The 9,857-nt window shown below is 37.3% G+C and overlaps 1 non-coding gene across 1 annotated transcript; it reads left to right on the top strand.

Annotated features, from left to right (window-relative positions):
* Positions 1–6,672: 6,672 nt before the first annotated feature.
* LOC135275449 (U6 spliceosomal RNA) lies at positions 6,673–6,779 on the top strand. The gene has a single exon (XR_010343082.1). It is a non-coding gene; the product is annotated as a U6 spliceosomal RNA (small nuclear RNA).
* Positions 6,780–9,857: the final 3,078 nt, after the last annotated feature.

The following is a 9,857-nucleotide window of genomic DNA, read 5'->3' as shown; positions in this document are numbered from 1 at the left end:
GATGGAGTATAGGTCTAAATGTGAGAGGTCAGATGAAGCTTTTAAAATAAAACAGGAGAACTCTTTCATGACCTTGAAATTAGCAAAAGGCAAGACACAAAATGCACCTAATTTAAAACTTATATTTGCCAAAGGACATAATGAAGATGGTAAAAAGCCAAGCCCAGAGTGGAAGAATGTATTTGCAATTCATAAACCCAGTTAAGACCTAGTACCAAAAAGGTGTAAATAAGTCCCTCAAATCCACAAGAAAAGGCAGAAGTTCTGCGGTTTTTACTTTTAACCATCCTGGTTCATTCCATTTTGCATTTTTCCATCCTGAGCATTTACTTTATAGGATTTTATTGTTGAGTTTTTTCCTTTCTTTTGGTACTGGTGGGCTTGGGGAGTCCCCCAGACACCTGTGGGATCTTCACCCTAGCCAGTGTCCAGGTGCTTGGCAGCATCGCAAGAAGGAATTCAAGGATGAGTCAGAAAATAGTGAAAGAGATTTATTGTAAAGTGAAAAGTACACACTCAAGAAAGAGGAATGTGGGCAGATTCAAGAGTCATGTGCAAGGGTATGGGGGCTGCCACTTTTATAGTCTTCTTTAACCAACGGGTGGAATATTCATGGGAAAAGATGGAGATTTCTCAGAATTGTGGTGCTACCTATTTTTACACTAAATATGGGTGTTCTTGGAACTGTCATGGCACCAGTGGGTGTGTGATTTGTACGTTAATGAGCATATAATGTGGTCCTAGGTGAAACCTAGGTCAAATCCAGCACCATGTTGGGTCCAGTCAGTCGTAGCCAGCTTGGTCTTCACCTGTTTTTCAGGGTCTTACTAAATAGGTAGTTAAACAGACATAAGTAGGGCAGGAGACGCCCCCATTGAGGAATGCCAGGTGACCATCAGGTGACTGTCAGGCGGTTGTTAAACTGGCTGTTTAAAATAATAATTGCTCACAGGGGCTGCTACCTTTACAGACTTCTTTAACCAAGGAGTGGAACATTCATGTAAAAAGGTGGAGATTTCTCAGAATTGTGATGCTACCCATCTTTACACTAAATATAGGTGTTCCTGGAACTGTCATGGCACCAGTGGGTGTCTGATTTGTATGTTAATGAGCATATAATGAGGTCCTAGGTGAAACCTAGGTCAAATCCAGCATCATGTTGGGTCCATTGATTTTAGCCAGGATCCACATCCGGTTTTTCAGGGTCTTATTAAAGTAGGTAGCTAGACCAACATAAGCAGGGTAGGAGAGGCCCCCCACTCTCAGGAATGTCAGATGATGTCAGGCAATTTTTAAACTGTCTCTCTAAAATAATAATTGCTCACAGATGGTGCCAGGAAAAGGCAGTCTCCCAAATAAATAAAACACCTGAAGCTGGTGATGAAGAGCTTCCCGATAAGATCTCAGGAGTTAAGTGAGTGGGCTTAAGTATGCACACTAAGAGGCAAAATGGCAGAGTTTAACTGGTATATGACCTTTCTCTAGGAACTCTTGGCTAATAAGGGAAAAACACTTCCTGTGAGCATGTATATGACTTCAGTAAACACCTTGCACATGCGATCCCTCCCAAGGGCTGTCAGGCCACTGCACATGTAAACAGTTCATTCCAAGGAAAAATCAAGGGATGAGAGACACAAAACCCTAAAAGCATGCCAATATATAAAACCCCAAGTCAAAGGTCAACCTGGACTCTTGGATCTCTCAAATCACCTACTTGGCTCCCTTCCAGGTGAAATTTACTGCCTTTCATTCCTCCTCTAAAACTTTCTAATAAACTTTCACTCTGCTCTAAAACTTGCCTCAGTCTCTCACTCTGCCTTATGCCCTCAGAGGCAAGAATTGAGTTGCTGCAAACCCATATGGATCTGCTGCTGTTCACATCATTAGACCATAGCTTCTAGTCATGTGAAATTGCTGTCTGGAATTCTTTATTCTTCTGTGACCACCCTGTATTATTCCAGTCTGCCTTTTCTTTCTTTTCTCTTTCTTTCTCTCTCTCTAGCTCTTTCTTTCTTCTTCCTTCCTTCTCTTTTTCTCTCTTTCTTCCTTCTTTCCTAACTTCCTTCTCTTTCTCTCTTGCTTTCTTCTTTCTCTTTCTTTTCATTTTCTTCTTTCTTTTCCTCCCTTTCATCCTCTCTCCCTCCCTACTTTTTTCCTTCCTTCTTCTCCCCTTTTCTTTCCACTGCCTGGGTTCAAATCTCAACTTTGCCACTGACTGGCCATTCAACTTCAGAAAAAATTATTTGCTTTTTGTTAAAAGAAAAATCTTCCACAAATTACATTTAATAGAATTTAACTGAGCAAAGAGTGACTTGCAAATTGGGCAGCCCCTAGTATCCCAGCAGATTCAAAGAGACTCCAGCACAGCTGCATGATGGAAGATTTATGGACAGAAAAAGGGAAGTGACATACAGAAAACCGAAGTGAGGCACAGAAACAGCTGGATTGGTTGTAGCTTAGCATTTGACTTATTTGAACCCAGTTTGAACAGTTGGCCACCTTTAATTGGTCAAAACTCAGTGACTGGCACAAGTGTAGTTTATAGTCTGTCTACATATCCAGTTAGGTTATAGTTCACTGTGCACAGAGAAACTTTTATGCCCTCATTTTGTCCCTGTTGCCTTTCTTGGAAACTGAGGATTATCTATTTCCCTCAGAGGGGCATGATTGGAATTAAATGTGGTCAACAATTGTGCTGTACTGCTATAGATGTAAAAACTACAGATAATACACTAGTAAATAGAGTCCAGCAGTATAATAAACAAATAATTACCTACGAAGTAGGGTTTATTCCCAAAATGCAGGGATACTTCATTATTAGAAATTTAGGTCTATAATGTGGATACAATCACTATAATTTGGGCATTATAATAGTACTTACCTAATTGAGTTCTTGTAAGGATTAAATGAGATATTTTATGTAATGATTAGCTCAGTACCTGGCAAATGGCAACTTTTGATATGTTTTAGCTCTTTTTGTTCATAACATTATTATATCACAGATAACATATGAACATCCAGAGAATGGTGATCTTTTGATAAAACAAAAAATCTTCTTGAATTAAATGTAGAAATTATTATAAATTATGTAAAGAAAGAAATTTAATAAGATAAAAAATAGTTGTACAGGAATAGCAGTCAATATCATAACTGACAATGAGACATTAATAAGATTATCATTAATCCCAAGGATACATGCTGTCATAACTGTAACTTAACATTATTCAAGGTACTATTGCTAATTTAATAAGTCAAGATATGTATATAAGATAAAAATAGCCAAAAAACTAAAACAATTCATTTTTTGCCTGTTATACATTTTTCCACCAGGAAAGTCAACTAGTAAGTAAACTTAATAAGTTAGTTGCTAATAAAATAAATAGACAAATCAATAGCTTTTCCTATATTTCAGCAATGACCAGTTTGAAATTAGAATAGAGTAGGAGTTCTAATCTTTGGAGCAAGGGAAAACCCCTAGCAATGAACTGAACAAGCAATTTGCATGGCCTGTGAGAAACAAAGAACAGGTTGCAATTGAGATTAAAAAAGAAGATTTAAATAGATGAAGAAAAATATTATCTGCTTTCAGAGGAATAAGGTACTTTATGAAGATGTTAGTTTCATGCAAATAACTCAGTAACTTTAATAAAATTCTAACAAAATTTCTGAGGAACTTAAGTACCAAATAAAATTATAATTAAAAGAGTATGATATTGTGTGGGAAAATTTTCCAAATACAATATGAAGAAAGTAGGACAGAAAATTATGTGCTTATGTCATTCCATTTTATAAATTAAAATCTAGGGGCAATAATTATATAATATCTGAAAAAATTACTCCCAAACTGACTGGTGTGGTGGCTCACGCCTGTAATCCCAGCACTTTGGGAGGCTGAGGTGGGCAGATCAGGCCAGGAGTTTGGGACCAGCCTGGGCAACATGACAAGACCCGGTCTCTACTAAAAACACAAAAATTAGTGAGGTATGATGGTGCGTGCCTGTAACTCCAGCTACTTGGGAGGCTGAGGTGGAAGAATTGCTTGAACCCAGGAAGCAGAGGTTGCGTTGAGCCGAGATTGAGCCAGTGCACTCTAGCCTGGGTGACAGAGTAAGACTTGGGTCTCCAAAAAAAAAAGTACTCCCAAATTATGGGATAGTAAGGACTGGGATTCCTGGTACTAATTTTCTGTGTGTGTGTGTGTGTGTTTCAATTTTACACAATGAGAATGTATTACTTCCTGTATTTTTAAAAAAGATATGCCACAGAAGTAAATCTAATAATTTTATCAGTGTGAAATAGGCACACTGTTGATGATGACATTGACATTGTTTTCTGTCAGTCACACTTGGACCTAGCCAAAACATCATTATCCACACTGTTTTTGTGCAATGGATAATATATTTAATGATTAACTCTCCACCGTATGTGGAAATTATGCTTCAATACTAAGTTTTATTTCACATAATAGATTTCAGTAATGTGTTTCAGCACCCACTATAATTAGTTGATGGGATTATATTCATAAAGACGTGGTCCAACATAGAATTATGTTCCCCTTAAGACCTCTTCCATTTGAATTTATCCACTCTGCTGTGCCTGGATCAATCACACACTCACACACACACAAAAACAGACATACACATAGATACCTTTTTATTCAGATGATCATAATCTGTAGCTTTCAGAGATTGCATTTTATTTTAATTTTTATTTCTTATGGTAGAAAAATGTCAAAAGATTGAAAGTTAGGTGAGGTTTAGACATATTGGCAGTCAGGTGAGGCTTAGAAACTTAATAAGTTAAATGAAAAGAAATGCACTTTTATATATTCCAATATATGTTTTATTTATATAGATATATTATGATAATCTTATAGAGAATCTATCAAAGCCTTTTCACAATACAAAAAAACGATGCTAATTACTATCACTTGGGTTTCAATGGGCGCTTTATTTCATAATGCAAGGCATTAAGGTTGACTATCTTGACAGAAAAAGGTGGAAAAATCCATGTTGGTCATTTATACAAAAGCTTCCTTTATATGTTGACATAATAAAATATTCATACTTGTAAGCCAGGTAAAATATTAAGATATTTTAATAAAGTTTGTTTCTCTGTTCTCAATCTTCATGTTACATTTCCATATATAGTATTATAGGAATATTTAAATAGTTTGGTGAGTTTGATGTTATTATTGCAATATTACAGAAAAGGAAACTTTAACACAAAGATATTAAGTAATTTGGCAAGCAACAAAAAAAAAATAAAAGGATCTAGCCTCAATGCCTGCTCATTATAATGCACAGTAGTTTTGTTTCCCATCATATAACACATTAGTATCTGTGATATTTCCCCTGAATTTTTCAATATTTCTTCTGAAGTTATCAGTGTGTTAGTTATCTCGACATTTCCAGGCATTTACATTCAAACAAAAAAGAATATCACATTATTTATATCCCTGGGAAGGGAAAGTCGATTTTTCTCCTTTGCAAGTGAAACCTGGGGATTGTCTCTGTGCCTTCCTAGTGCTCTTAAAATAAGATAGTCACATCAGGCTCTTTGCCTTGCTTGCAAGGCCCTGTATGACTAGGCCCTGAGATAGCTTTTTCAACTTTCATTTGTGCTGCCTGTTTGCCCCTCACTCTCCACTCTTCAGCCATGTGGTCTTCTACTGATACTCAGAACACACAAGCTCTTGGCTGCTTCAGGAACATCTTATTTGGTGTTCTCTTGCTATGGTTTGGTTCTGTGTCCCCACCCAATCTCATTGAATCGTACTCTCATAATTCCTACCTGTTGTGGGAGGGACCTGGTGGCAGATAATTGAATGTTGGGTGAAGTTTTCCCCATACTGTTCTCGTGGTAGTGAATAAGTCTCACAAGATCTGATGGTTTTGTCAAGGGTTTCCACTTTTTCATCTTTCTCATTCTCTTTTTGCCTGCTGCCATCCATGTAAGATGTGACTTGCTCCTCCTTGCTTTCCGCAATGATTGTGAGGCTTCCCCAGCCACATGGAACTGTAAGTCCAATAAAACCTCTTTCTTTTGTAAATTGCCTAGTCTTGGGTATGTCTTTATTAGCAGCATGAAAACGGACTAATATATCCCTCCACCTGGATCATTCCTCAGCAACCAGCTTCTCATATTTCAAGTCTCATCTTAATTGCTGTAACTGGCCAGGTGTGGTTGCTCACACCTGCAATGCCAGCACTTTGCGAGGCCAAGACAAGAGGATTGCTTGAGCTCTGGAGTTTGAGACCAGCCTAGGCAACATAGCAAGGCCCTGTCTCTACCAAAAATAAAAATAAAAAAATAAAACAGTAGCCAGGCATAAGTGGTGTTGTGCTTGTGATCCCAGCTACTCGGGAGGCTTAGGTGAGAGGGTTGCTTGAGCCCAGGAGGTTGAGGCTGCAGTGAGCCACGATTGTACCACTGTACTCCAGAGTGGGCCACAGAGTGAGACCCTGTCTCATTAAATAAATAAATAAATAATAAAAATTTACTGTCATAACTTAGAGGGGCCTCCCTTAAGCACTAAATCTAAGTAGGGCCCAGCCTTTTATTCTTTCCCGACCTGTTTATCTCCTTTCTCAAATATAATGCAACCAGCAATAGTTTTATGCCTTTGCTTATTCATTTTCAGTCTCTCTTGCACTACTAAAACTTATGCTTGTGCTCACTTCTGCAGCACATATACTAAAATTGGAACAATACAGAGAAGATTAGCATGGTCCATGCTCAAGGATGACACGCAAATTCGTGAAGCATTCCATATTTTTAGCCAAGTCAATTCTAAGCAAAAAGAACAAAGCTGGAGGCATCATACTATCTGACTTCAAATTATGCTCCAGGGCTACAGTAATCAAAACAGCATGGTACTGGTACCAAAACAGAGATACAGACCAATGGAACAGAACAGAGGCCTCAAAGGCAATGCCACACATCTACAACCATCTGATCTTTGACAAACCTGACAAAAACAAGCAATGGGGAAAGGATTCCCTGTTTAATGAATGGTGTTGGAAAAACTGGCTAACAGTGTGCAGAAAGAAGAAACTGGACCCCTTCCTGACATCTTACACTAAAATTAACTCCAGATGGATTAAAAATTTAAATATAAGACCTAACATCATAAAAACCCTGGAAGAAAATCTAGGCAAAACCATTCAGGACATAGGCATAGGCAAGGACTTCATAACTAAAACACCAAAAGCATTGGCAACAAAAGCCAAAATAGACAAATGGGACCTAATTAAACTCTAGAGCTTCTGCACAGCAAAAGAAACAATCATTAGAGTGAATCGGCGATCAACAGAATGGGAAAAAATTTTTGCAATCTACCCATCTGACAAAGGGCTAATATCCAGAATCTACAAAGAACTAAAACAGATTTACAAGAAAACAAACAAGCCCATTCAAAAGGGGGCAAAGGATATGAACAGACACTTTACAAAAGAAGACATAAATGAGGCCAACAAACATATGAAAAAATGCTAATCATCACTGGTCATTAGAGAAATGCAAATCAAAACCACATTGAGATACCATCTCACGCCACTTAGAATGGCGATCATTAAATCTGGAGACAAGAGATGCTGGAGAGGATGTGGAGAAATAGGAACACTTTTACACTGTTGGTGGGAGTGTAAATTTGTTCAACCACTGTGGAAGACAGTGTGGCGATTCCTCAAGGACCTAGAAATAGAAATTCCATTTGACCCAGCAATCCCATTACTGGGTATATATCCAAAAGATTATAAATCATTCTATTATAAGGACACATACACATGAATGTTCATTGCAGCACTGTTTGCAATAGCAAAGACTTGGAACCAACCCAAGTGCCCATCGATGATAGATTGAACAGGAAAAATGTGGCACATATACACCATGGAATACTATGCAGTCTTAAAAAACAATGAGTTCCTGTCCTTTGTAGGGACATAGATGAAACTGGAAAGCATCATTCTCAGCAAACTGACACAAGAACAGAAAATCAAACACCACATGTTCTTACTCATAGGTGGGTGTTGAACAATGAGAACACATGGACACAGTGAGGGGAGCATCACACACTGAGGTCTGTGGTGGGGGAACTAGGGGAGGGACAGTGGGGTATGGGGGGTTGGGGAGGGATAACATGGGGAGAAATGCCAGATATAGGTGATGAGGAGGAAGGCAGCAAACCACATTGCCCATGCGACAATCCTGCATGTTCTTCACATGTACCCCCAAACCCAAAATGCAATAAAAGATATATAAAAAACAAAACAAAACAAAAAAACTTATGCTCAGTAGGAATAGGGTATTGCCAACTCACTCATCATGGTAAACCATGTTCCAGACACACTATTTGGACCACAGTGGGCCCTCACTAAAAACTGAGGGAATGGGTACTTTTTTTTTTTGCATGATAAACACATGAAGGATATACAGAAAACTTCAGACACCTGTTCTTTCAGATGTTCCTAATTTCTTTTGTGAGTTTCAGTAATACAGAAAGCAAATTACGAGCCTTAAGATAAGGTAGTATTCCATTGTCCTCCAAAACCAGGCTTATGAACACTGACTTGTAAAATATTCAAAGAAAAGCAAAATTGTGTTCAGTGTCATTCACCAGGAAATCTGATGTTCATTCAATTGTTACAATTGTAGTGAATGCCACTTTAAAAAAGATAACTTCCTTAAAAGGATATTGTTAACATTCATATAATGACTTTTTCCTTTATCTTTTCATAGTTTCTCGAAGCCCTGTGGTTAGGAAATCCTTCCGTTTTCTACTTAGTTTTGTTTTTTGTTTATTATTGTTTTGTTTTTTCTGAAGAGTTAATTACATTTCAGAGTACATAAGGCAGACAGTACACAATCTCTTGTATCTTACTCTAAATTCAATTTTGTAGTCATGGATCTTTGTTACCCTATGCTAACTACTTCTGCTTTGGGTTGTTTCAAATTGTGATTTCAAGTATGGACAAATATCCAGCTACCGGATATTGAATTTTTACAACATTGTGTATAGAATAGACAAAAGATTAAAACCATATGTTTGTTGATGACCTGGTTCTTAAGAAAGAAAATACAACATGTTGGAAGTTTAGTACTTTATTCTCAGGAGCAGGCATTTAACCTGCTCCTACTATATGCAGAGTTCTAGCAAAGAGTAAAAATAATGCAAATGGTTATAGGGAAATAATGTCTGGTATATCCTACTATTTTTAATAGACATCTTCAAAGAGATAAGCCCCAAAGAAGATCATATTTAATTTGAATTAAAAACATAAAGAGGTTTCTTATAAATGGACTGACTTGCCTTGAAGTTGATATGTTGGGATTAATTATTAAAATAACCTTTTATTTATGAAATTTTCTAAGTTACGTTACTCCAAAGCAAATGGAAAGAAGAAATGAAATTAGCCAGGCAGCATGCCATAATTAAACAACAAAAACCACTAAAACCCCCAAATCCACTAAATTGCACCCAGCATCTTCCCTTTACATCATTATTCAGAAAACTGGGACTAGGGCTTTGTTCATAGGCCAGCAGTAAATACATTGGCTATGACATCAAGGTACTTTAAAGTAAGCTCAACACAATAAAACTCATTATTCTTTGAGGCACATCATTACTGGCATACGGTACATTCATTCCATGACTTTCTTGAGTCAGTGGATTACATTGTTCAAAATGATTTCTTTTTTTAAATGCCTAAACAGGCATGCATTTTAATTTACTACAGGTCGGATAAAGTTTGTTTAGAGTGACATGTCTTTAAGTAAATATAACTTTATCTTCAGTGGCAAGCTAATACACATCACATCAGATAATTTGGTATGGATTGATTTCTGTTTGTGGGAGA

The sequence above is a fragment of the Aotus nancymaae genome, unplaced genomic scaffold (genome assembly GCF_030222135.1).
Source record: "Aotus nancymaae isolate 86718 unplaced genomic scaffold, 86718_ANA_hifiasm-v0.15.2.pri h1tg000016l, whole genome shotgun sequence".
Lineage (NCBI taxonomy): Eukaryota > Metazoa > Chordata > Mammalia > Primates > Aotidae > Aotus > Aotus nancymaae.
This window is presented reverse-complemented; position numbering and strand designations above follow the sequence as displayed.